Source organism: Macaca thibetana, chromosome 7 (assembly GCF_024542745.1).
Source record: "Macaca thibetana thibetana isolate TM-01 chromosome 7, ASM2454274v1, whole genome shotgun sequence".
In the NCBI taxonomy this organism is placed as follows: Eukaryota; Metazoa; Chordata; class Mammalia; order Primates; family Cercopithecidae; genus Macaca; species Macaca thibetana.
In genome coordinates this window covers 24647574-24674297 of record NC_065584.1, presented here as the reverse complement: position 1 = coordinate 24674297, position 26724 = coordinate 24647574, and the positions used below count along the sequence as shown (strand labels likewise).

Here is a 26724-nt window from a genome sequence, read left to right as displayed (position 1 = left end):
TTTGGTTTTGTTGGAATTGCTTTTGATGTTTTCATCAGGAAATCTTTGCCCATGCCTATGTCCTAAATGGTATTGCATAGATTTTCTTCTAGGGATTTTTTTGTTGTTGTTATAGTTTTGGGCTTTACATTTAAGTCTTGAATCCATCTTGAGTTACTTTTGATATAAGGTGTAACAAAGGAGTCCAGTTTCAATTTTCTGCATATAGCCAGTTCTCCCAGCACCATTTATGATATAGGAAATCCTTTCCTCATTATTTGTTTTTGTCAGGTTTGTTGAAGATCAGATGGTTGTAGATGTGTGGTCTTATTTCTGAGTTCTCTATTCTGTTCCATTGGTCTATGTGTCTGCTTTTGTACCAGTACAATGCTGTTTTGGTTATGGTAGCATTGTAGTATAATTTGAAGTCGGGTAGTGTGATACCTCCAGCTTTGTTCTTTTTGTTTAGGATTGTCTTGACTATATGGGCTCTTTTTTGGTTCCATATGAATTTTAAGGTAGTTTGTTCTAATTCTGTGAAGAATGTCAATGGTAGTTTAATGAGAATAGCTTTGAATCTATAAACTACTTTGGGCAGTATGGCCATTTTCATGATACTGAGTTTTCCTATCCATGGGGATAGAATGTTTTTCCATTTTTCGTGTGTCTTCTCTGATTTCCTGAGCAGCAGTGGTTTGTAGTTCTCCTTCAAGAGGTCCTTTGCTTTCCTTGTTAGCTGCATTCCTAGGTATTTTATTGTCTTTGTAGCAATTGTCAATTAGAAGGAACTCTTCTTAAGGAGCAGTTAGCAGTGGATCTCACCACTCTGCATTTTCTAGTACTGTTCCAGGTCTTTTGGTTTTGATTCTATAGTACAATTTAATTATGTAAATGTTTTTGAAATCCTGCCAAATAAAAGTGTGAGGAAATAACTGGTTGATATATTTTTTTTTTTCATAAAACTTTGCTGATTTCTCATGCTGGTAGTCAACCAAGTTATCCAGATAATTGTGGCCCTTTTGACTTCTCCTGAAGTTGCCTTTTTCTCAGCTTCCTCACCTTTAATGAGTGTCTAGGTGTGTTAACTGGTGAAGGGAGAAAGATAAAAAGGAAGATACGAGAACTGAAAGAAAGTCAAACACCAATCTATAGCAATGACTTAATATTTACTTCTGTAACATGCACATTTGAGGATGCTACATGGCATTTCTTGAATTAACTCTTTTCCTAATGTTCCACTTGAAGTTATGATAAGTTATGTGTATAATAAGGACAAAAATCATTTGAGGGTCAAGTTTAATTCTAAACCTAAATAAATTATTTATATTACCATATAACTAGCCTTATTCAGTTGTGAAAACAATGCAGCCAAATTCTCTGTCTCTTTCTGATCGAGAACAACTGGTCAATAAAGAAGCCAATTTAATACTTCAGGTTAGGGCAACTAGAGGGGAGGTAAAATCTCATAGAAGATAAGCCAGGTTGCAACTCTACTACTTAGTAACTATTACTAAGTTCCTCTGAGCCTCCATTTTCTCAAATGGAAAGGAATAATAAGATCCACCTTGGAGAACACTTTTGAGGATTAAGTGAGACACATGTAAAGCACTTAAAATTGTATTTTGTTCATAGATATACTTGCAGGTATTTTTCTCACATATTAGCACTTGCAAATTTTTTATATTTTATATTTTATTTTTTTTATTGCAAATATTTTTTTAAAAGGAAATAGAAACTTACTATAGTTTAACCACATTAAAATAGGTCCTCTTGGTAATATTTCTAAAATTTAAATCTTTTATTGAAGATGGTCTTCCCAAATTCAATTTTTTAAAAGACCCTCAACCCCAGTTTCTTACTTAATTAAAATGCAGTCTAGTTTTCTGAAGACATATAGGTGGGAGAAAGTCAAGGGTAGGAGAATGTTTAATGGAAACTGGCAAGCAAATTATTAACTCGTGGGCTTTCTTTAAAAAGAACAATATGTGCATATTTTGTTGACCAAATACAACTCTTTCTGTGCAAATACTTCATAACTTGGTTGCAGAGAAGACATGAGTCTGAAAACTCCTTTTTTACTTTTATACTAAAGCTGGATTTAAGCATTATAATGATTTGAATTATTCAATACCACAGATGTCCTCAGATCTTCACAACTGTTACAATCCAAGAACCCAAATGGAGTGAAAATGAGACCTCAGGCTCCAAAGAAATTACAACGATAAGTCACAAATATGTAATGGACAGATAAGAGGAAAAAAAATAGGATGAACATGTGATAGCTGGCATGTGGCAAGACGGAATCTGAGAAATGAATTTCATCGAAATGGAAGATGAAATAGGTGATACATTTTATAGTTACCTATTTTTACTTTGAAGATTGGATGGAGAAAAGCTATCATCTTCTTGGTTATATTAGGACTCAGCAAGTAGATATTCATCTATAAGTTAATTCAACCATTCCTTTAGCAACCATAATAAGAAGTGCTGTTGACTAGAAGTAAGAATGCCAGCTCTTTCTTGAATGAGAAGCAAACTAAAGCTATTTCTTCTTTTTCTGGCTGTTTGATCTCAGGCTAGCATGACTGTAAGTAACTTCATTTCAGTTTTCTTATTTGTAAATTAAGTATGCCTACCTCATGAAGGATCACTCTAATAAAATTGCAAAAAAAAAAAAAAAAAAAGGTGGGGGGAATAAAATATGTAAATAGATTTTAGTCCAATGCCTGGCACACAGTATGATCTAAAGTAAGTAATTGTTATCATTTCTGAGTTCCTGCTGTTTACTAGGTACCATAGCTAACATTTTATATGACTTACGTCATTTAATTTGCACAACTTTAGCTTGGTTGGGAATAATTATTCTTCTTTTAAAGAGGAGAAACCCAAGATCCAGAAAACTTACATAATTTGACCATGTTTATTCAGAAGTGGTAGAAATCTGAATTGAACTCATAGCTTTCTGTCTGATGTGGTTTGACTGTGTCCCCCAAAGCTCATGTGTTGGAAACTCAGTCCCCAGTGCAATTGTATCAAAAGATGAGACCTTTAAGACATGATAAGGCCATGAGGGCTCTGCCCTCACAAATGGATTAATGTTTTTGTGGTGGGAGTGGAGGACTTATCACAGGACAACAGCTTAAAGGATTTTCATTAAAACAATGTGTTGGGCCCTCTTCCTCTCACTCTCTCTTGTGCTTGCTTTTTTACTCTTCTGCCTTTGGCCAGGGGATGACACAGCTAGAAGGCTCTTACCCAGTGTGGTTCCTTGATCTTGGTCTTCCCAGCCTCTAGAACTATAAGCCAAATAAACATCTGTTCTTTATAAATTATCCAGTTTTGGCCAGGTGCAGTGGCTCAAGCCTGCAATCCCAGCACTTTGGGAGGCTGAGGTGGGTGGATCACCTGAGGTCAGGAGTTCGAGAACAGCCTGGTCAACATGGTAAAACCCCATCTCTACTTAAAATACAAAAATTAGCTGGGAGTGGTGGTGTACGCCTATAGTCCCAGCTACTCAGGAGGCTGAGGCAGGAAAATTGCTTGAATCCTGGAGGCTGAGGTTGCAGTGAGCCAAGATTGTGCCACTGCACTCCAGCCTGGGTGACAGAGTGAGACTCTGTCTCAAGAAAATAAAAAGAGAAAAGAAATTATCCAGTCTTAACTATCTGTTATGGCAGTACAAAATGGACTAAGACACTGACCTGCAAGTCCTTGCACTACCATTTCCGTTTGTTTCCATTTGTTTTTGCTATAATTTTATCATGCATCCCTCATTTTAAGGACAAGATCATTTTCTCTACAGCCATTATTAAGAGTTATTTAAAACTGCCTCATAATGCTGTTCTCTGGGATTTTCTATATGTTTATCTTCTCTTCCAGAAACTTAATTGATTTCCCTTAAGAAAGATAATGAGTCATGACGTACTTATCTCAGCATTTCCCCTAGGACAAAATGAATACATAGGTGCATAACAGCTGCTAAATAAATGACAAAATAATACAGCATAGGCTGTATTTTGCTACACTGTAATTCAGGTTAAGACTTACATTTAAGGCATCTTTTTATCTTCAGTACTTAGAATGTTTAAATGAATGAGGAAATAACACCCAGTTCAACTAAATGAGAAAATAACCCTAACTAGCCATAAGGAATGTTACTTCATTACAAAACCATCTATTGAATGAATTGTTTATGAAATATTTTCTCCTATTTAAAATTTTCTCATTTTCCAATAACTGACATATAACTATCTTTATATCACTGAAACTTCTAGAAATGGAAAAGAACGCTTGCATCAATCAACACTTGATTGCATTCAGGTATAGTAATTCTGATTACAGTAGCTTTGATACATTTTTATGTTTTAATTTTCTCCTATATTCAAATTGACTTGTAGGATGTTCTTACAGGGAAAATAGAGCAAGCAGGACTTTTGACATAATCAATTCGATTTCAAATTTGGGTTCCATCTCTTGGGTTGTCCTTTCTTATGGGAGAACTATCAGAAAGAATGGAGGCTATTTTGAAGAGAATAGCTATCTAAATCACCTGCATTGGCAAAGAACCATAGTAAAACTGTATACATTCATACTGTTTGTGTGTGTGTGAGAGAGAAAATTTATCTTTAAATAACTACTTTTCAATCAATTAATCAGTAAGCATTTATTTAGTACATAATCTATATTGGACACTCCGCTAAATGCTTTTGGAGACAAATTTATGACATAGTTGTTCCATATACTCTTACACTAAATATTTGATATTTAGAATTTTCCCTGACAAACGTGCTCCACCTAAACTCTTCTAACATCCTATAGCTTCTTTTATTGTCCTGCTATTTTTGCCTGTCTGCTCCCATGGATTTGTCTTTTTAGACCTTCTCTGGCTCTTCAGCTTTGATGTCACCACTTACATTATATAAGTGAATTGTGCCTTGCACAATGCCAGGATGTGTCCATCCTATATGACCATTGTGGATTTATCCCAGATGAATCTTTTCTCTGACTCTTTCTATAAATTATAGGCTTCCTTTTGAAGATGAAATAATTCACTGTCCATGAGTTAAACAATTCTGGGACAGGTGACTTCACTGGTCCTGCCTTAAAACATACTATGACCAAGCAGTATTTTATCCACCAACTAATCTTTCTCAAATCCAACCACTTCCCCACTTTTCAAGACACACCTTATTCAGCTCAGGTTCTAATATCCCATATACACCCTTCTCTAGTTTTCTCACTTTGAGATACTACAAACACTCTTCTAAGTTGGTGTTCTCCATTACTACACAGTGGCCTAATAAAGTGAGCTTTTTGGGGGAGTTGGTAATCAATACCTTTTAAGTGGGATTTCCTTTCTAATATTGTACCCTCTTCAGCCTAACTTGTTTTCAGAGTGCATGGTAACCAAATAATTTAAGCATTAAAAATTCTAATGATTACAGAATAACTGCACAACAGCTGCTAAATAAATGGCAAAGTAATACAGTATAGGCTGTATTTTGCTACACTATAATTCAGCTTAAGACTTACATTTAATGCCTTTTTATCTTCAGTAATTAGAGCATCTAAATCAATGAGGAAAAACACCCAGTTTAACTAATTTTCATTGAAAATTCTTACGGTTGGCCGGGCGCGGTGGCTCAAGCCTGTAATCCCAGCACTTTGGGAGGCCGCGACGGGCGGATCACGAGGTCGGGAGATCGAGACCATCCTGGCTAACACAGTGAAACCCCGTCTCTACTAAAAAAATACAAAAAAATAGCCGGGCGAGGTGGCGGGCGCCTGTAGTCCCAGCTACTCGGGAGGCTGAGGCAGGAGAATGGCGTGAACCCGGGAGGCGGAGCTTGCAGTGAGCTGAGATCCGGCCACTGCACTCCAGCCTGGGCGACAGAGCGAGACTCCGTCTCAAAAAAAAAAAAAAAAAAAAAAAGAAAAAAAAATCCTTACGGTTACAGAATAACTACATTTTAAAGAGCAAAAGGAAAGAAAAAGAATACTCAGAAGAAAATTCCAAAACCCATAAGTAAATGCAGGTTCTGGTGTGGAAGAAATGCCTTCAGTTTTGAATCTGCAAATACATGATTCCATAGGTACATGAGCACTCTCTTTTCTCCTAGGTCTTCTACTTAACTTTCATAATTGCTAATCTCTGTGTCTGGCATGAATCTAAGGGTCTTACATAATTCATTTTGTTTAATCATTACCTCAAATAAGATTTTTATTTTTGTCCCATTTTATAGCTAAAAATACTAAGCCACAGACAGGTTAACTAACTTGTCATTAGGCATAAAGTTAGTAATTGATAAAGCCAGGTGGTATCATAGTAGAACTGAGACTTGAAGCCTCTATGGCATACTACGTTCTTGAAATGTATGTAGTCTTGTTGTCTTAAAGAGGCATAGGGGCATGCTGATTATGACCACATTTGAAACATTCACCAGATGGGTGATGAATGATTTATTCATCTTGTATTATAAATTTAAACATAATTTAATCACTGTCACCATTATCAATTGTGCATGCTAATTTATTGTATAATTTTATGTAAAATACATGAGCATCTTTTGTATGAAAATCCTAAATATCTCCACATATTAACATAATTTAATGTTTTATTTGTATGCATTGTTATGTCAAACTTGAGTGACAAGTTGAAAATATATAATATATTTTTCAATCTTGATTATAGTGGTCAATATAAGATGGTTAGTTACTTTTTAAAACAAAGATAGATTTTCTAATAAAATGACTGAAATATATATAATAAAACTATTTTTTTCACACTGTCCTTATTTCCAAGGTTACTCTCTCAATGTTGTGATTTTAATTTCCTTTATGTTTATATTACTAGGCATGATGGATTAAAAAAACACATTTATGATTAAGATTTGAGAAGATAGCTTATAATTAGTACAGTAAATTGCGAAAATACACACACATTATGGTTGTCAATTAATATGTAAAATTACATTTCTGAAGTAAGTATATTTTATAATTTTTTAAAATATTTGAATTATAATGTGACCTTCAACTTACATTAAATGTTTAAGAGCAATGTATTTCAGGAGGAATAATATAACCAATGCTTATAATGCAGTGCTCATTTACTCTTGTCTGCATTATGGTAAAACTTCCTGACTCCCTTGCCTCTTTTTCTTCTGAATTTCTCTCTACACTGGCAACAAACTGATCTTCATAAAATGTAAGAACAAAATTAACCTTTATTTGAAATTCTCAACTGTCAAATAAGTAAAATTTATTACAAGTATCTAAAAAGGTGCCCAACATCACCAATCGTTTGAGAATTGCAAATCAAAACAACAAGATCACTGCCCATCTGTTAGAATTGCTGTTATCAAAAAAAGATACAACAAAAGATAATAGTGTTGATGAGCATGTAAAGAACGGGAGCCATTGCATCCTGTTAGCAGGAACTCATACTAATACAGCCATTGTAGAAAACAGTACGGAAGTTTCTCAAAAAATTAAAAATAAGACTACCATATGATCCAGCAATCCCAATTCTGGGTATATATCCAAAGGAATTAAAATCAGGGTCTCAACTAGATAGATATCTGCACTACTGAATTAATTGCAGCAGTATTCACAATAGCCAAGATGTGGAAACAACCTAAATGTCCATCTACAGATGAATCGGTAAAGAATATGTTGGATATACATACAATAGACTACTATTCAGTCTTATAAAAAAGAAGGAAATCCTTCCATCTGTGGCAACATGATGAACCTGGAGGAGGTTATGCTAAGTGAAATAAGCTACACAGAGAAGGACACATTCTCCGTGACCCCATTTGTTTGAGGAATCTAAGCTAGTTGAACTCAAAGAAACAGAGAGTCGAATGGTGGTTCCCAGGAGTTGGCAGGGAATGAATAGGTATTAGTCAAAGAGTACAAACTTTCAGATATGCAAGATGAATAAGTCCTAGAGATATGCGGTACAGCATAATGTCTGTACTTAACAATGTTGTACTGTATACTTAAAAGTTCACTGAGGGTCAATCTTATGTTACATGTCCTATCACAAAAATGTAATAAGGAGGGCAGAAGAAACTTTTGGAGGCGATGAATAGGTTTATAGTGTAGATTGTTGTGATGGTTCCGTGGGTATACACTTATCTACAAATTCATCAAGGTTTGTACATTAAATATGTAGAGTTTCGTACATCCATCATAACTCAATAAAGTTTTTTTAAGCAAAATTTAAACTTCCTTGCATGACCTCTAATATCCTCCACAATTGGACAACAGCTACCTGATATTTGAGTCATTCAAGCCATTTTTTTTTTTGGTCTGAATTAATTATATATTTTTAAATCCGTGTGTTTCACTCCTGTTTGGCGTTTGCTCACTCTCTAGTCTGCTAATGCCCCGTGTTTTCTTGGTCCACTATCTTGAAGCTTCAAGTTATCTACTTTGTCAAAATTAGTTATTGGAGTTTACAGAGAACTTTTTAAAAATCTCTTAATTTTCATGTAATTTTTTTCTCTCATCCACCTAAAGCATTGTTTATGTGACTATTCTGTAGCCTTGAAGGTAGAAAAAGGTTTTATTTATCTTTATATACCCAAGACAGAACTAACCACGGTGCTTTCAGAAATTAGGGTTTTATCAAATTAGGTACTACGAATTATTTCCCAGGATGGTTTGTAGACAGTATGGCATATATTATCTTCTAAAAATAACTAACCTCAAAGGGTTTATAAATTGCTGTACTATGAAAGAGAGATATTAAAATCAAACCAATTATTTAACTTCACATAAATAAAGCATAAGATATATTAGAAATTTTCAGTTTCTAAATATTAATATAGAAAGGAAAAACATGAAGCATATATATTTTTAAACAAAAGTATTAATACAAGAAATTGAAAGTGAAAAATTTTAGTCTGTAAACTAAAAGAAAGAAACTAAAAGAAACTAAAACTACAGAAGTTTTAGTTTGTAAGTTTAATCTGTAAACTTATCATAATTCCAGTAAGAAAGGCCAGATTTAAAGGTGGAATAATTATTTTTAGGACTAGTAACAGTTTGTTAAGATAGACAAATAATAACATAACATACATAGTAGCTAAGTTCAAGAAAGATCTAAACAAATGTCATGTATCACTAATTCATGAGTAGTTATTCTAAAAATTTAGAAATCAAATAAGAAAATTATATTATTTTCTTATTACTTAAATACTTTTTTATTACTTAAATATATTTATTTTATAATATATAATATAATTTTAAATATATTTAAATTAATGTATATAATTACATATACGTTTGGTATATAATTATATATCTGAAAATAATACACTATTGAAGGAAGCAGTAATAATAATACTAGTAATAATATTCACCCTTATTTCTAGTAATGTATATCATAAACAAGATATCTCCCAGGGAACCAAAAATAATGGCAGCAGTTTAAACCCATGCTCCCAAATACTATTTAAAATTTAAAACAGAGTATCAAGGATACACAAAAATACCAAAACAACATTCTTTCAGCATGCCTGAAGACAAAGAAATAGTTCAAATTTTAAATTATCTGCATATTAAAAAAAAGAAGTAAAACATGAAATACCAAGAAGCAATATCTCACACTTTTGCCACAAGTCTTTGACATGAACAAGGTTAGTCCAAGAAAAACTCCATGAAAGATGGAAAAGAGGACATAGTAGTTTTTCTCAAATATGGCGCGTTACTGCTCCAAAAAAAGTACCTCCACCGTTTGTATGCAAATATTGAAAAAGTATCCTGGTAGATCAGAGTACTTAAAAACACATGCTGTTTGAGAAGCCCATCTTTGAAAAGTATAACCACTAGGGGAGAAAACTTAAATGGTATGAATAAGTATCACTTGGCAGTTGGATGGTGAAAAAAAAAAAAAAGAAGCAAATTTTATATATTAGGACACTAAAGAAAAAAACAATTATTGAATTAAGAATCATGTAAACATTCCAAATCCACAAAACGAATAGACAAAAATTAATAATATCATTAAAACTTACAAGAAGATTTCAGAAAACATGGAACAAACACGCCTTAGCTGATAACATTCATCCATCCAAACTAAATTTAGTATATTTAAACTGATTTGAGTATATCCAGAATAGTATTTGGGAAAATTAGAAACCATCAATTACAAATTCAAATTTTTTTAAAAAAAGAAATAAATATTTTTTAAAATGTTGATTGAAAGAAGGTTGGTTGGAAGACAGGAACATAATCATCTTCAACATGAAGAATAATTTACAAAAAGTCCAAGGTAAATGGATTTGAATGAAAATTGAGTAAGCCTTTAAGGAAAGTTAACACCATAAAAATAAACAGAGGTTAAAAAAGAGGTGAAAAAGTCAGAGATAAAGTGGTAAAAATGGAAGGCTAATAAAATAATAACAACACAAATAATCAGAGGCCCTAAAAAACAAATATTTAAATCTATAATCCAAGACAACTCCCCAAAAGGCCTAAGTGAATATATTAAAAGGGAATGTGAGTATTTGTGCAAAATTAAGCAACAATAATCAAATCTAAGACTTATAAAACTATTTAATTTCACAAAAGCCTCCAGGCAAAATATTGAATAACTGACTAGGACAAGGGTACTAGACTGGCATTGTCACCCAAACAACCAGAGAGCACACCTAACTTCCAGATTTTGTTTTCTAAAGGCTTACCCTCCCGTAGAAGAACCCAGAGCTCCTTGGAGAAATGGCTGACTTTCTGTTGAGGAAAGAAAAGTGCAAGATGAGCCTTGAAAATGCTGTGGTCCCAGAAAACAAGGAAGTGCTAACTGCAACATTGGCCTTTTCCATTCATCCTTCATTGATATTCCTACAGTTTCCAATGCCCAGGAGTATGGATTTTTTTTCTGTTCCACTTTCATTCAGTCTGCCCCTTCCAGCAGCAAATTCTGTTGCTTTTTGCAATGTGAAGGTTGGTGGGGAGGGTAGATTAAGAGTAGGAAGCCCCCACTGATGAACTGCAGACTCCCTCCCATTATTCTTACCTGGAGTTCAGTGATGTGTCTTGAATAAAGGACTTTCAGTTTGTTGTTTGCCTCAATTTACCGACCTGGTTTTGATAACTTCATCAGGTTTTGTCATTAAGTTTTGGGAAGAGATTTTCATGTTTCTCTCTCTGCCATTCTGGAATCCTCCCAGTCTGAGTCTTTAGTCTTTATCTCCAGTTTCCTTGGCTGAAATGGTCACACAGAACCTTCTTGACTGTCATTTTTATTCAGAATGTATAACAAAATAATGATGGGAACAACTAAAAAGTACTTAATTAGAAGAAATCCAACAATCAAATTATTTATAATAAAAGCATCATATATGTAAAAGGAAAGGCATTATATTTATCTGTAGGTTATTGTTTTCTTTCAATCTCAGCTTGACTACGGACAACGTGTTGGGCACATGCCATTGAGTTTTATCTCTAGATCACAATTTCCTGATATAAAATAAAGGTGTTTGCCTAGATTTTCTTTAGACTTCTTTCATTCAGAAATTCTATGGTTCCATGAGAAAATAGCTAAGATGTCAGTTTTTACAACAAATACGTAGGAAGCCTAAATAAATGTGAAGCCTAAAATAAGTGTGATGAATGTGTGAATTGCCCCTAACCTAGGAAGGAGGAGAATTGTGAATTCATATGACTCTGTGAGAATATTAATATCGTAATCAATGTTCAGTTTGATTTGTATGCTGGTTATACATAACTAGCCTTAGAAGGTCAGTCATGAAAAAGGTTGTACTTGCCAGAAACCTTTTTAGTCAAGACATTATAAAAGGAGAGGATGTGAAAAATACTTAAATTATATGTTATATGTAATGACATTGAACTGGCAGGAGATAGGCTAATGTATCTTTTGGATATTGAATCTCAGCGATCCCCAGGCTGGATATTAGTAAGATTTGAATGTCATTAAGTTGAACAATTTTCCTTCAAAATTTTGCTTAAATGAATTTAATTTCCTTAATTAAAGTTACTAAATATAAAATCATTTGATAGTCAAAAGGTCAGAGGCTTGCTTTATTTTAAGAAGTGTAACACTATTCAACTTGAATGATTTATTATAATGGAAATTAAATCCAATGATTCATTTGAGAAAACTGCAAAAGATTATCTTTGGTATTTGTAGTCATTCTTAAACATTTGTACTTGATACTAAATTTGCCCTAGCTTTGGTCCCTGGGTTGTGACACAAATGTAATACTTGAAAATAATTATTGTACTGCATGCCCGAGACTAGAAAGAAGTCAAGTATTTCTAAATCAGCCTCAAAAAGTGGCAATAATGAGGAATAAATGATAGCTGCATGTATTCTCCACTAATTTTCTAAATATTTCTTTTCACAATACAGAGGAATTCTGTGGCTGTGTAAAAATATATCATAAAATACATATAGAGTCAATACCAGTCAATGGATGAAAGGAACAGATTATCCTAGCAAGCTATTCCAGTAACTAGTCAGCAATTATTTATTAAGTTCCTAACACAGGTCTGTCATGTGGTAAGTTTGCGATACATCACTGAGAAAAAGTCAAATATGCACAGGTATATATGGTAAGTGATTTAGTTTAGGTAAAATCAAGATAGTATTATGTAGTTTGGATTATCCAGTGTGTTTAAGGTGCACACAAGTTATCTGGGAATTTGCTGAAATGCAATTCTGATCTGAGATTCAGCATTTCCAACAAACTGCCATCTGATGCCAATGTAACTGGTTCGTGAACCACACGTTGAGTAGCAGAAGATGAAGACTCTCTTCAATGTTCTCCAAAAGAATGACTCAACTTTTACAATCAGATGTTAAGATACATGAATTGATAATCGTGTTTCTGAGGAGCTGTTCTCACTTCCTACTTTGTTCTTGATGAATCATGTTTTAATGAACTGAGAAAGATAATAAGCAATACATGATTCTTCCACATTATTTTCTGAATTTTATATTGTTTAATATTTGTATGTTTGGTTCTGATCTTCCCGAGTTTGAAAATGCATTCTATTCAGTCATTGTATTTCATACTTACTATTCATTTCTCAAACAACTAGCGCATTTGCTTTATAAATAAGTATTATTTGAAGAGGTTGAATGTCCACCAAATACCAAGGAGTTTGCTTTGCCAAAACAGTCGTGAGGAATCTGATTTAGATTTAGAAATGTTGAAAGGAATATTAAATTAGCCAAGTTCCAAATTATTTTTGTTTGGAAAATAAATCAATCTAGTCTAATAAGTGTTTAAAGAAATAGAAAAAATAAGTTTTCTGATTTTATTTTTAAAATATTAAAATGTTTTAAAATGTTGGACTAGTATCCCCAAGAGTGTTTGTCACACATGTTCCTCATGTTCAGGTTCGTGTTTCTTGCCATGTACTGCTTTCTTTGCCATTGGTTGGACCGTTTCCTTTCTTGTATTGAAACATTTTAATAATGATCTGAATTCAATCGGTCTTGGCTTTCTCCTTTAACTCCCATCTTTTTTTCTTCCTTTCTTGCCAGTTCGGGCACATGCCACAGTATTCCAAATCCTAAATATCACCATGCCATTTATGGAAGGATTCTCCTCTTAAGTTTCACCTTGTTGTAAAATATTAGCATAGCAGAGACACTGAAGGGAAAAAAAAAGTAAAATAAAAATCAAAACGTCTTTAGTTTTTCTCTGGGGATTGGTAATCACTTCAAAATTGGTAATCACTGCAAATCACTGAAAATGTTACTCTTAAACAAGCTGATTATAAACAACAGGAAGGCATGGGGAAGCTTCCCTAATGAATGAGTTCACCTTACCTCTCAGCCATCCAACAGTCAGAGGACCTGTGGGGAATTACATCCTCCCCACTCTGGCTGATTAAAAGGCTGACTCCTTCCTTAAGTTTCCTGGAAACCCCAGAAAGAGACACAGGTGGAGGGTCCCCAAAATGAAAAATATTACAATCTGGAGCAGGGTAAAGCATACTGAGAGAAATAAATCTTCCCCTTTGGGAAAAAGATAAAGAAGCGTTGCTTGGAAAATAAATATGTTTTTGTAGCATTCGGTACTCAAATTACCATGTTAAACTTTCAATAAAGTCTCATTAATTCAGCCGCATACAATTAAAATGTTGTGTTTCAATATGCAAGACAGGGACACATGAGGAAAATATTAAGCCAGATGACAGGACACCCAGGTCAGAAGGAAAGAAAGCCCCATAATGGAGTGAAGAGTTTTTCCTTGGGAAAAGGCACATTTTTCATTGTTTCTGTATTTCTAACAAGGAAGGGAGATCCAAAATTGTGTGAAAAATCTGTTTGCTTCAACAAAGTCCTAACACATACTACTAAAGGGACATATACGGAGAGAAATTATTCTGTCGATCACCAATGTAAAGCTCTTCTTTAAATGGAAAGAGAAGTGCAAGGGTCAGATCAGAGTGAGCAATTTGTGTTTCTGTTTATGCAATAAATGACAAGGGGTTCTAAGAAGAAGAAGAAAAAAAAGCAACTGATATTTTCAGTGAAAACAATATTGTTTTCCTCCTCTAAGCGGAAAATACACAAAGAGGTTAGACTAATCTGATAGAAATAAGAGGTCAACAACTGGCTCCAGTGAAATGTCTGCAGGGTACTTCAAGTGAAATTAACCAGTAAAGCAGTTCAAATATATAAACACTTGGTTTAAATATGAAAGTATGTGTGTGCATGCTATGCAGTTCCATTTCTACTCATTGTTCTTTAAAAGTAGGCAGAATTCTGAGATAACCAACAAAATCTCCACACCTTGGTGCACAATCTCTGTATAATCCCCTCTCTTTCACTGTGGGCAGGACTAAAGATATGATAAATGTCACATGCATAATTAGATCATGTTTTATGTTAACGGTGAAGGGATTTTGCAGATATAATTATAGTCTTAATTCAGTTCATCTTGAGTTAATCAAAACTGAGATTATCCTAGGTGGGCCGGACCTAATCAGATGAGCCCTTCAAAAGAACTGGTCCCTTTCTGAAATCAGAGAGGTTCAAATCATGAGAGCAATCCTCCTGTTGGCTTTGAGAAAAACAAACAGGTAAGCTGTGAGAGGATCTATGGGGGCAGTTTTATGGCAAGGAACTCTGGGCAGCATCTAAGAGCTGAAAGTGACCTCTGACCAATAGAAAAGAATAAAAAATTGAACCTGTGTCCCACAACTGCAAGGAATTAAGTTCTGTCTACAATCTGAATAAACCTTATGAAAACCCTGAGCCTCAGATAGGACCCTAGCCAGGATGTCATATTGATTTCAGCACTGTGAGGCCTTGAGCAAAACCCCAGCTAATACATTCCAGACTCTTGATCTACAGGATCTGTGAGACAAAAATATACATGTTGTTTTAAACTTTAAAATGCTACCACCATTTTGGAAGATAATTCATCAATTCTTAAAAAATTGAAACAGTCTTACCATGCAATCATCAGTTGTGCTCTTTGACAGTTACCCAACTAATTTCAAAATTTAAGTCCACAAAAAATCTTGTATGCAAATGTTCATAGCAGCTTTGGTGATAATTGTCAAAAAGTAGAAGCAACTAAGATGTTTGTACATCATCAGACTAAGGACTTTGTTAAACCAAGCAGAACAAACTGTGCTGCATTCATCGGATAAAATGTTATTTAATAATTAAAAACACATGTGTGTGCACACACACACACACAAAGCTACCAAATTATGAACATATATGGAGAAATCTTAAATATGAATTCCTATGTGAAAGAAACTAATGTGATAAGGCTATATACTGTATGATTCTAATTATATGAGATTATGGAAAAGACAATCTAGAGAGTGAAAATATCAATGTTTACTGTGGGTTTCAGGGAAAGGGAGGAGAATGAATTGGTGAAGCAAGAGAGATTCTAGGGATAGTGAAACAATTCTGTGTGTTACTGTAACGGTGAATGCATGACATCATGCATTTGTTGAAACTCATGCAACTGTACAATGTGAAGAATAAAACTTAAACTACAGACTTTAGTTGATAATAACACATCAGAATTGATTTATGAATTGTAACAAAGGTACAACACTAGTGCAAGCTGTTAATAATAGGGAAAATTGTGTGCATAGAAAGGGAAATATGGGAACTTTGTCCTATTTGCTCAAATTTTCTATAAATCTAAAACTGTTCTAAAACATAAAGTCTATTAATTTTTTTTAAAGTATCTCAAATGATAACGAATTTTGGTTACAGAAAGAGGGCATGGTGAGTGTTTGGCAAACTGGAGATTTTATATATCTTCCAAAGGAGGCTCTCACTACTCAACTCTGCAATTTTTAACATATAGGAAAATGGAGCCAATATCTCAAGATACTCTGATTTCTTAGGAAAAACAAAAACAAAAACAAAAATGGTTTCATATACACAGTATTCTTATTTCAAAATATTGAAAATCAAGTCAATTTGACAAAAATTAAAATAATATGTTCTAGTCAGATTTATACCAAAACCAAAACAGTTCTATTTCTCCTTAAAGAAAATTCACTTGTTTGTAAACTGGCAATAAATTAATATGTAGCTATGGCAAGTTCCATTTTGTTTGATATTATTCACACAGGAAAATTCAGTCCTAAAATAAATCAGCGCATCATGTGCCAGTGTTTTGTCTTATATAAGCCGATTTCCCAAAAGTTGTATTGTATCTGGGGTAGTTTCTTTTTGGTTTATTCAACAAAATCTAATTTACTTTCAACCAACCCTTTTTGTAAGTACAGGAAATCCTCTTCCTCTGTCATGGGAGTCACAAATTATGCCATTAAAAAGATTTATTTTGGACTGGGTGTGGTGGCTCACGCCTGTAATCCCAGTACTTTGGGAGGCCGAGGTGGGTGGATAACCTGAGGTCGGGAGTTTAAGACCAGCCCGACCAACATGGAGAAACCCCATCTCTATTAAAAATACAAAATCAGCTGTGTGTGGTGGCACGTGCTTGTTATCCCAGCTACTCAGGAGGCTGAGGTAGGAGAATTATTTGGACCTGGGAGGTGGAGGTTGCAGTGAGCTGAGATCACGCTATTGCACTCCAGCTTGGGCAACAAGAGTGAAACTGTCTCAAAAAAAAAAAAAAAAAGAGATATATTTTAGTTGCATTAGTCAAATGGTGGGTATAATGCAGAGACATACCTGGAATGAATGGTGGCCTTTAAATCCCTTGATGTTCATATTAGCATCAGTTAAGCAACAGTGCTACAGTGTGGTATACTCACTCTATATTTTTTCTAGCCACAAGACTCAAGAGAGAGGAGTCCAGTATGAATTAATGAAAAATCCAAATGGCAAATTGCTTTTAAAAAAATTAAAATTTACATCCAAACACATAAAGGAATTGCAAGCAGTACAGCAAAATAGTGCTTAAGTGGAATTCCCAGACCATTAGCTGTAATGGAAACACAAGCACACATTGTAGAAAGGCATGCATTAAAACTTGTGTAATTAGAATAGGCAATTATAAAAATTTTAAAAATATACTTGATTACACCTTACATTTGTGTTTGTTGTAAATACACAGAAACACAAAACCAATATATACTTGACTAGCAATGTTAACAAAGCTTATTATATCATAGCTAAGAAAATGTTTATTGAACTATGAAAAATTACTGAATGAGCTTTACAGATAATGCAACAATTAAGATTTGGTCCCTTCTCTTAAGGAATTTATATTTTACAGAATATATTAAAACAGTTATATTTTAATGTAACTTGAGTAAAAAATATGCTTTGAGAACCCTAAAGGTGAAAAAACTAATTTCAAAAAGAAATGAGAGAAGGCTTTCTTAAAAAGAAGTTGCATATGAGATGTATTAAAAATGGAAGATTCCAACAGAGAATGTGCAAGTAAATTCAAATTATGATACAGAGTTTGGAAAATGTAGGTAAGGCTTTGTGTCCTCGACAGATAATATATTCAGGATATTCTATTTCATACTCCCTGAATATATAGTAAAAGGATATATATCAACATGTCACTACAGTTAGTGGTAGTGGAAGGTAAATTAATTTCTGGATTTATGTATTTACTTTAGAATAATGTATACAATCAATACACTTTGATTATTAGGCTCTGAATAATTCAAAAAGGTATAATTCTATACTACTCTAACACAATGAGAATTAAAATTCAGTGGTCATAATTCTAGATAATTATTGATGTCCAAATGTAAAAAAAAGATTAATTGCAAGATGGATGCATAGATAGAAAAACAGTTGTAAGAATTGAGTCAAACTATACCTGTTATTGTTAAAACAGCATTCACTTTATTGAATTATTCATAATTTGATTTAATCAAATGGAAAAAAAGCTGTATGACATAGGAAGAAATAGCCAAACTACAAATTATGTTTTCATCACACAAAAAAATACTAGCTAAAAGGTCATTTATAACTTTTAAAAAACTGTTAAATAATGAGTTTTTTAAACCAAATAATTTGAGTTTCACAGTATTAATACATATTCTTTCATGAAAGATTGCATCATCTTCTCTTTTTCACACCTTCTGCCTCCTTCCTTTTATCTACCAATTTTAATGCTGATACTTTTCACCTTGTCAGGGATTTTAATATTTACATTTATTATCTAATCACTTTTTCAGTTATTTAATCTTAGTTTGATATTTAAATAAATTTGATTCTTGTACCACTTGTATACATCACCTTTCAATTACCTGCTTATTTATTTCAATTCATTATTGTTTGACTTGATTGCCTGCTTATTTATTTCAATTCATTATTGTTTGACTTGATTGCATCCTCAAATAACTTTCCTTTTTCTTCATTTTTTAAAGACCATATGACCTCAATGATACAATAGTCTCATTTTTATTATCTTAAATGTCTAGCTATTGCCTATATGTTATAAAGGGTGCTTGATGGCATGTATTTGTGGGTAACCCGTTTGTTTGGTCTCCACCTCTGTATATAGCCATTGACTCTTTATATTCTTACTATAGATACTATAGAAGAGAAAGATGAGGTCAGTCTATTTTTCAACTCTTGTTGGCTACTTGCTTTTCCACCTGGAGGCCTGAACAATACCTTTATTTGTGATGATATTGTTGTTAATGCAGTAAGTTAATGCAGTAAGTTAACCAAATTTTATAACCGTATTGAGGTAATGACCTAGAACATATTATGCTCCTTTAAAAATACATTATCTGTTTTTTCTTCCTCGATGCCTACATACTGCCTTTCTTACTATTGTTTCTGAAGTTCAATAGCTTAACAACAAGATGGTTTGATGTTGAGTACTCCAAATCATTTTTGTTGTCATACATACAATGTGTGTTTTCACCATATAGAGCCAATGACTAATTTCCTAACAATTTTTCCATATTTTCTTTCTGAATTTTTTGTGTTAAACCTTGTATTAGTTAGCTCAGGCTGTCATAACAACATACCAGAGACCAGGCCAACAGAACAACAGAAACTCGTATTCCTCACAGTTCTAGCGGCTGGAAAGTCCAAGATGAAGGTTCAGCATGTTGAGATTCTGGTAAGGGCTGTCCACCTGGCTTGCAGAAGGCTACCTTCTCACTCACTGTGTCCTTACATGGTAGAGGAAGAAAAGGAATGCAAGATTTCCAATATCACATTTTATGTTGGCGGCCACACCCTCATGATTTAATCTCAACTTTATTATCTCTCAAAACTCTATCTCCAAACATGATTGTGAGTTCTATGACTTGAACATACAAATTTTGAAGGGACACATTCAGTCCATAGAAAATATATTGAGATAGATATATATTTTGCACACATACACACACACACACACAATACATATATTTGTCCCTTGTGTATATAATAGATACAATATATTCATAACAAATACATTGACATGTCAATTTCAGGATACAAGTAAACTGTAGGTTACATTAGTTTCCTATGGTCTTTGTATTTGTCATCTTTTCCTGAATTGCTTTAGTCTCTTTTTTCTAACCCTTCACAGCAACTGCATCATTTTTTTCTGTGCAATATGTTTTTGATTAAATTAACTAATATTTGGCCATGTCTATTTTGTTATTTGTTGTTTCCAATGCATGATTACTTTATACTCAATGTTTTCCCTTGGTGCTGCTTTAAAAACAAAATCTCATGCATTTTTCATAATTAATGTGCATTATACACTTATTTCATTGAATTCAAACTATCACCTAATCCTTATCAGATGGTACAATTTTAGAGAACTATTTTATTGAAGTAGTTTCTATTCCTTTGGTTATGTTTTGCTCACACTACATTTGAAGAGTTGCTAGCTGATTTGGTTTTCATCTTGCTCTTAATATGGGCAGCTAGATTCAGATAACGTTGTGTTCTGACGTAGTTAGGGCAATTCTTTTTGATATCTTGTCTAGCTTATCTAGCTGGACCAATAGGTATGGCCTTAACTTTTCCAAGTCTGTGACATAATATTGCTGATGAAATTATACCTATTGTAATATTTTAAACTTTATGTTTATTTTTCTCTACTTGATTATGAAATAAAGAAGGAACCATTTGTGCATCAGCCTTATTGTTTTTCATCTTTACCCAGCAACTCCAAGGCCATAAAATTAAATAGTAGTTATTGGTAGGACACAGTTTCCAAGACCCAAAAGGAGGAGACAGCAAGAAGAAATTTCTTATAGGTGAAGGAGAGTTAAGTAAGCTTAGAGAAAAGAGTAAATTTGAGGTCTTTTTCAAGAACTTGATAAGAAGAAAAGATTTTTAGTTTTAACTGGGTGTATTCTGCAGGCTTTAAGGAACAATAGTAAGTGGCCATGTAAGTTTGATTTCAGTTGTAATGATGAAAATTAATGTATTATGTTTCTGCACATTAACTGACAAGCATAAATAAATAAGAAATAAATGTTTTTTTTGATTAAAAGACATGTGGAAGACTGAAACACATTATATATATATAAATAAATATATGTTAATAATTCATGGTAAACTATATGAACATTAACTTCAGGATATGAGCTTAATTATTTAAAAAATGACATTTATGAACTACGTAAATTGATATCCAATTAACTTGCTGCAGCTATCTTATTAAATGTCAATTAAGTGTATTAACATTCTATACAATTTCATATATCAATATGAATTTAACTGTACCTTTATTGCCATTGTAATTTTGAGTTAATTACATGGTTAGATGATTTATCTTTTGCATAACTATTAAGTCTTAGGCTCTGTTCTTCAAAAAATAAAATTGGTAGCTTTAAAACTCTGAAAATACATCTCAAAGCATCACTAATTTTTTGTCTTTATAGAAATATTTGTTTTGAAGCAAAAGGCAGATTTCACATGGTTTGTGGTTTCTGGATAGCATTTTCTACTCTTTTTAAAAATAAAATATGAAGCACCTACATAATGCATCATTAAAGTTATTATCAGGTCTTTCAAATTGTTTTTATTTGCTATTCCATTTTGACTGTCTGTCTAATTATAGGAAGATTTTCTGATAACTGAGAAATATCTTAATAAAACAGGATATAATATACCCTATTAAAATACACACATTTTTATTATTTTGATAAAACAAGTTTTATTTTGCTCCAACAATTCCCTGAATGTCTGTCATGGTATCAGTCACTTACCAAGTTTGAAGTAGTTGAAAAGATTATGGGTTTTATAATCAGATAATTTGGGGATCAAGTATCTCTCATACCAGTTTATATTTCTTTGGCTGGAGAAATGGTTAACATTTATGCCATTTTAGCCTGTTTCCTTATTGTTAAAATATGAGTAACTACTGCATATTGTTGTGCTGAATATTAAGTCTAAGTATATGCATGAAAACATAATGCTATGAATAATAGGTATGAAAATCCATAATCAGTAAATACTTGCTTTTATTTCTATCATTTCTAAATTTTGGATTTTTGAAACTACTCCATTGATTGGTACATACCACAAGCCTACTCCCAAATAATTTTACATGTGATTTAGGAATGGGATGCATCTCAGGGCAACTATTAGTCTAAAAATCTGCACATGAAAGATAAATTAGTTATATAAATGTGAGCATGTACAGGATCATTGTCTTGTCTCATTTACCTTGTTAAAATAAAATATAAATGATGAATGATTCACTCCATGCTTGTACAAAACAAGAACCTCTTAGGCATATATTTGCTTATGGTTCAAGTGCTCACAAATTGATACATCCAAATTCAAAATATTGAGAAAAGAGATGCCAGAGAATCAATTCCTGGCTCTGGGCTGAAAGATGGCCATTCAGCAGAGGCCTGAAAGTAAATTTGGCAGTGGGACTTTTTGCTTTTCTGCTTTAGTTTCACATAGCTCAGTGCTCTCGGCAATGTGACCTGGTTACCACTTTGTTGTGTGAAATTTCGAGGTATGTTTCAATTGTAGAACCACTTTTTCTATTAGCTATTCTCATTAACTCTGTCTAATGCCATTTTTCCATCTTATCAACCTTCACATTGCTTCCGTGTGAAAAAAAAATGATGAGTGGTAGACTCTTCACCTTTCCTCCCCTTTCTCTGCCTACGCAGTGATGACCACCTCCCTGCTTGACAACGTCACTTGTTACTTTGCTAATCTCTGCCTGTTTAAGTCTTCTCTGAAACCTCCAATAAAATCACCTATAAAGCCATCAGTTGTCAGGTACGATAATGAATGCCCATGGAAATAAAATCACCCTGATGAAATAGAAGGAAACTTAAAATCCTTGCCCATGTGCTTCCAATTAAAAATTTTTCCTCTGGCTTACCATTATTTATAGCACTGTTAATGATGGAATTCACATGGAAATAAATGTATTTCTTGTCGGTGATAATTCATGAGGCCCATGAGCGTATAAGTGCCTCGAACAGAACATCCTACGTGGTGGTTTGAGACTGAGGGTCACTGGGGACTGATGTAGAAGGCCGGGAACGGATTTCACCTGCAGTTTCACAATGGCCCTGTTGAGCTCTGGGTCTGACTGATAAAGATGAACAATTGTGACCACCAGAAGCAATTCGTAGAACAATTGCAATGTGACTCTGCAATATCAAAATTGCAATATGTATGGATGGCGACCCTTTCCAGTCAACTAAGCAATGAAAATAAGGTTGCTGCTAGTGGTCAGAACACCAGCATTTCGATAAAATGCTTTTTTAGCACCTCTAGGCCACATGGCAGGTAGGTAGCAGGCAGAAGACTGAATTGGAAGTTGTTAGATTTTTATTTTCTAAGATTTAATAGCCTAAGGTCATATTTTACTTCTTCCCAGAGTTCTCAAGTTTGACAGGAATTTCAAGGATTTCTCCCCATTTCATGGACACAAAAGATATTCATGAAAAGAGAAGGACATTATTAGTCCTAATGAGAGTGTTCATGCATTGACTGCATCTTCAGGCACTTTATATATTTACAGCTCACAAAACAGCTTTGCAATGTAGGCATTTTTTTACAGTGATTTTATATGTGAGAAAACTGTACCTGAGAGACTAAACACTGAGAAAGCTATTATCCAAACAGACCTATTGGTCTCTCGAACTCAGATTCTTTGAGCTATACCATTCTGCTCATGAGTTAATTGACTAACTCACGAGTTCATATTTTCCATATCATTACAGATCTCATTCCTATTAACATATTGTCCCCAAATCTCCAAGTTTTTCTTGCATAATTACATTAATACTATTTTTCTGGAGGAGTCTGTAGAAGTTTAGTTGCTCAAGAGTATTTCCTTCTGTGTTGTCAGGAATATATTTTGTTGGTACACTCCATGCATTCTCTAAATTATCTGATTTTCATTGATTTTGACTGGTGAAATCATCTATTAGTATTCATTAGGAATGAATACATGAATGCTATGTCTGCTATTGCATGCCTGATATGGAATGGCAAGGTAAACATTTGCTGCCTCAAGTACTTCAAATTCCTACATCTTTGTTTTGAAATGTTTAGTGAGTTGAAGTTCTCCTGCATTTTACATCCTGTTTTTCTTTTTTCCACACACAAACACAGACATGTTTGAGTAACCAGTTCTCTAAACTCTAAATCTATTAGGAATAATTATAGCAATGATGATTGTGCCAGCCAAAAGTTTTAATGTACGTTCATAATTTATTTAAATCACCTGTTGTGTTTCATTAACTCATCATTCAAACACTGCAGCCATCTCTTGTTTTTTAAAATAATTAACAGTTATTCTATTGAAGTTGCTAAAATCTTGCTCAATTTATGTTATACATTTTCAACACAACCTTTTTTCTTACTTTTAATTATTTTAAAAATGATTTTTGTAGCATTTCAATTTTTAAACCCATTAAATATTTCCCTTAAGTAATAGATTTTATCCAATAGTATTTAGTAAATTATACAGGGGGGGGGGGGGGGGGGGGGGGGGGGGGGGGGGGGGGGGGGGGGGGGGGGGGGGGGTGGGGGGGGGGGGGGGGGGGGGGCATTTCTTAACAATGGTGAGCATGTCTAAAATTCCAGAAAAGCCTTATTATATCTAAGTTACTTTGTGTTTAATTGATTAGAAAACATTATGTATCCATAATTAACTCTTCTTACTATGTATAAATATTGGGATATTTCCTAAGAGAACTCAGATATATATTTGCTTATCTCTCTAGCAAATGAGAAGGCTGAAACTGTCTACTGCCTCTTGATTCTGACAGTTGTGGAACCCCTAAATCTGTTTCCTTTAGGCCTCCTGGAGAAACTCTACTGTTGCTTGGATTAATATAGGCCAGTATCTAAGGTATCTTATACTGCAGTAACCTAAAGAAAGTGTCTGCATATTTTTGCCAAAATCATGAAAAAATGATTTCTCTTTGACTGAAGCTTTTATTTACTGCAGGAACTTATTGCTGATCCTGTGGAAGGGTTTTCAGAAATGTATTTTATTTGTTCTAAGACCACCACCTTTCTTTTTTAAAAGTCATTTTCTGTGCCCTTTGAATAATCCAATCACTCTGTTATTTCTTAGGTTGCTATGATGACACATTCCTGGATTCCAGTCTTCCTACATTTTTAGGCATACAACATAGAGGCAGGGGATAAAGTCCAGTGGATGAATTTTTCAACAGTGAAGGTAACTAGTAAAACCTTCCCCCGTGTTTTTTCTATAGCATAGGAGGAGCGTTTACAGTTTTCAACAGAGTTTTAAGGGGATTTGTGAAACAAAATAGAACAAAATGGTCTTTTATGCAGGTGATTAGGCATATTATAAATAGGTTGACTTCCACTGCCACTTAAAATTTAATAGAGAAACCATAAAGCATGTGGAAGATAATATAGGAGAATATCCTTATGACATGGGGTGGACAAATACTTCTTAAATGGTGGAGAATTCACAAAAGAAAGGTTTGATAAGCTGGATGTAGTTAAAGAAAGGAATTAAGAGTTCCTTTCCATCAAAATAAACTATTCAGAGAAATAAAATGCAAAGTAGAGAAAGAAAATGTTTGCTATGCACACGTCTGACAAAAGACTTACATCTAATATTTATAAAGAATATCTTTAAAGCAATAAGAAAAAGACAAAAAACACTTTATAGAAAAAAACAAACACAAAAAATAGCACAGGCAGTTCAAAAAAGAACGTATCTAGAAGGTCAACACACATATGTGAATCGTATTGGTCCTTTCTCATGCTGCTAATAAAGACATACGTGAGACTAGGTAATTTATAAAAGAAAGAGGTTTAATTGACTCACAGGTCCCTATGGCTGGAGAGGTCTCAGGAAACTTACAAGCATGACAGAAGGGGAAGCAAACATGTCCTTCACATGACGGCAACAAGAAGAAGTGCTGAGCAAAAGGGGGAAAAGCCACTTATAAAATCATCAGATCTCATGAGAATTCACTCACTGTCACTAGGGCAGCATGAGGGTAACCATCCCCCTTATTAAATTACCTCCCATCAGGTCCCTCCCACGATACATGGGGATTATGGGAAATGCAATTCAAAATAAGATTTGGGTGGGAACACAGCTAAATCATACCATAAAGTTTTACAAAATGGTACTTCATTAGAGAAATGCCAATTAAAAGGCAATGATATCAAAGACATACCAGTATACGCTCATCAGAATTGCCAGCTCAGTCTCCTGAGTCTAGTATCACCATCACACCTCTCTAGCTGACCACAGGACCCTGGAGGCCCGAAGTGATGCTGTCAAGTGTGAGTCTTTCACGGTCTTTCTGGCACTCTGCTGTGTTTGGGTTACAGAGCTGTCCTCATCGTGGTGCTCTCCACTGACCCCAGGCTTGGACACCAAACTCCCCCACCTTAATGATCAAGAAGGTATCATCTGCCATGTCCATCCAAGACCTGCCATCTCCTGATATGCAACAGGAAAGCTTCTCTGAGACTCATTTTTTTCTCATCTGTAAACTGACTTGACATTTGTATCTACCAAGTTTCGTGTGAGGCTTAAATGTAATAAAACATGTTAAACCAAAAAATAAAAAATAAATAATTGCTTAAATTAAACAAACAAATAAAAAATAAATAAATAGACAATAGACAATATTAAGTGTGTTGACTAGCATGTTGAACAATTACAGGTCTTAATAATTAAGGGTAAATTAAATGTTACAAATACTTCTGAAAACTTGTTTCCAGTATCTATTAAAATAACATGTCACCTAATATTTTGTACACACACACACACACTCGCACAGGATAAATTCTAAATTGTAATGTGTCTGTGTTTCAGTCAACTGGTATATCCATATATATGCATTGAAAGATACAAA

The 26724-nt window shown here is 33.8% G+C and overlaps 1 long non-coding RNA gene across 1 annotated transcript; it reads left to right on the top strand.

Annotated features, from left to right (window-relative positions):
* The first annotated feature begins 2226 nt into the window (after window positions 1–2226).
* Window positions 2227–26418, top strand: LOC126958211 (uncharacterized). Its single transcript, XR_007727149.1, has 3 exons — window positions 2227–2566; window positions 24951–25055; window positions 26195–26418. It is a non-coding gene; the product is annotated as an uncharacterized LOC126958211 (long non-coding RNA).
* Window positions 26419–26724: the final 306 nt, after the last annotated feature.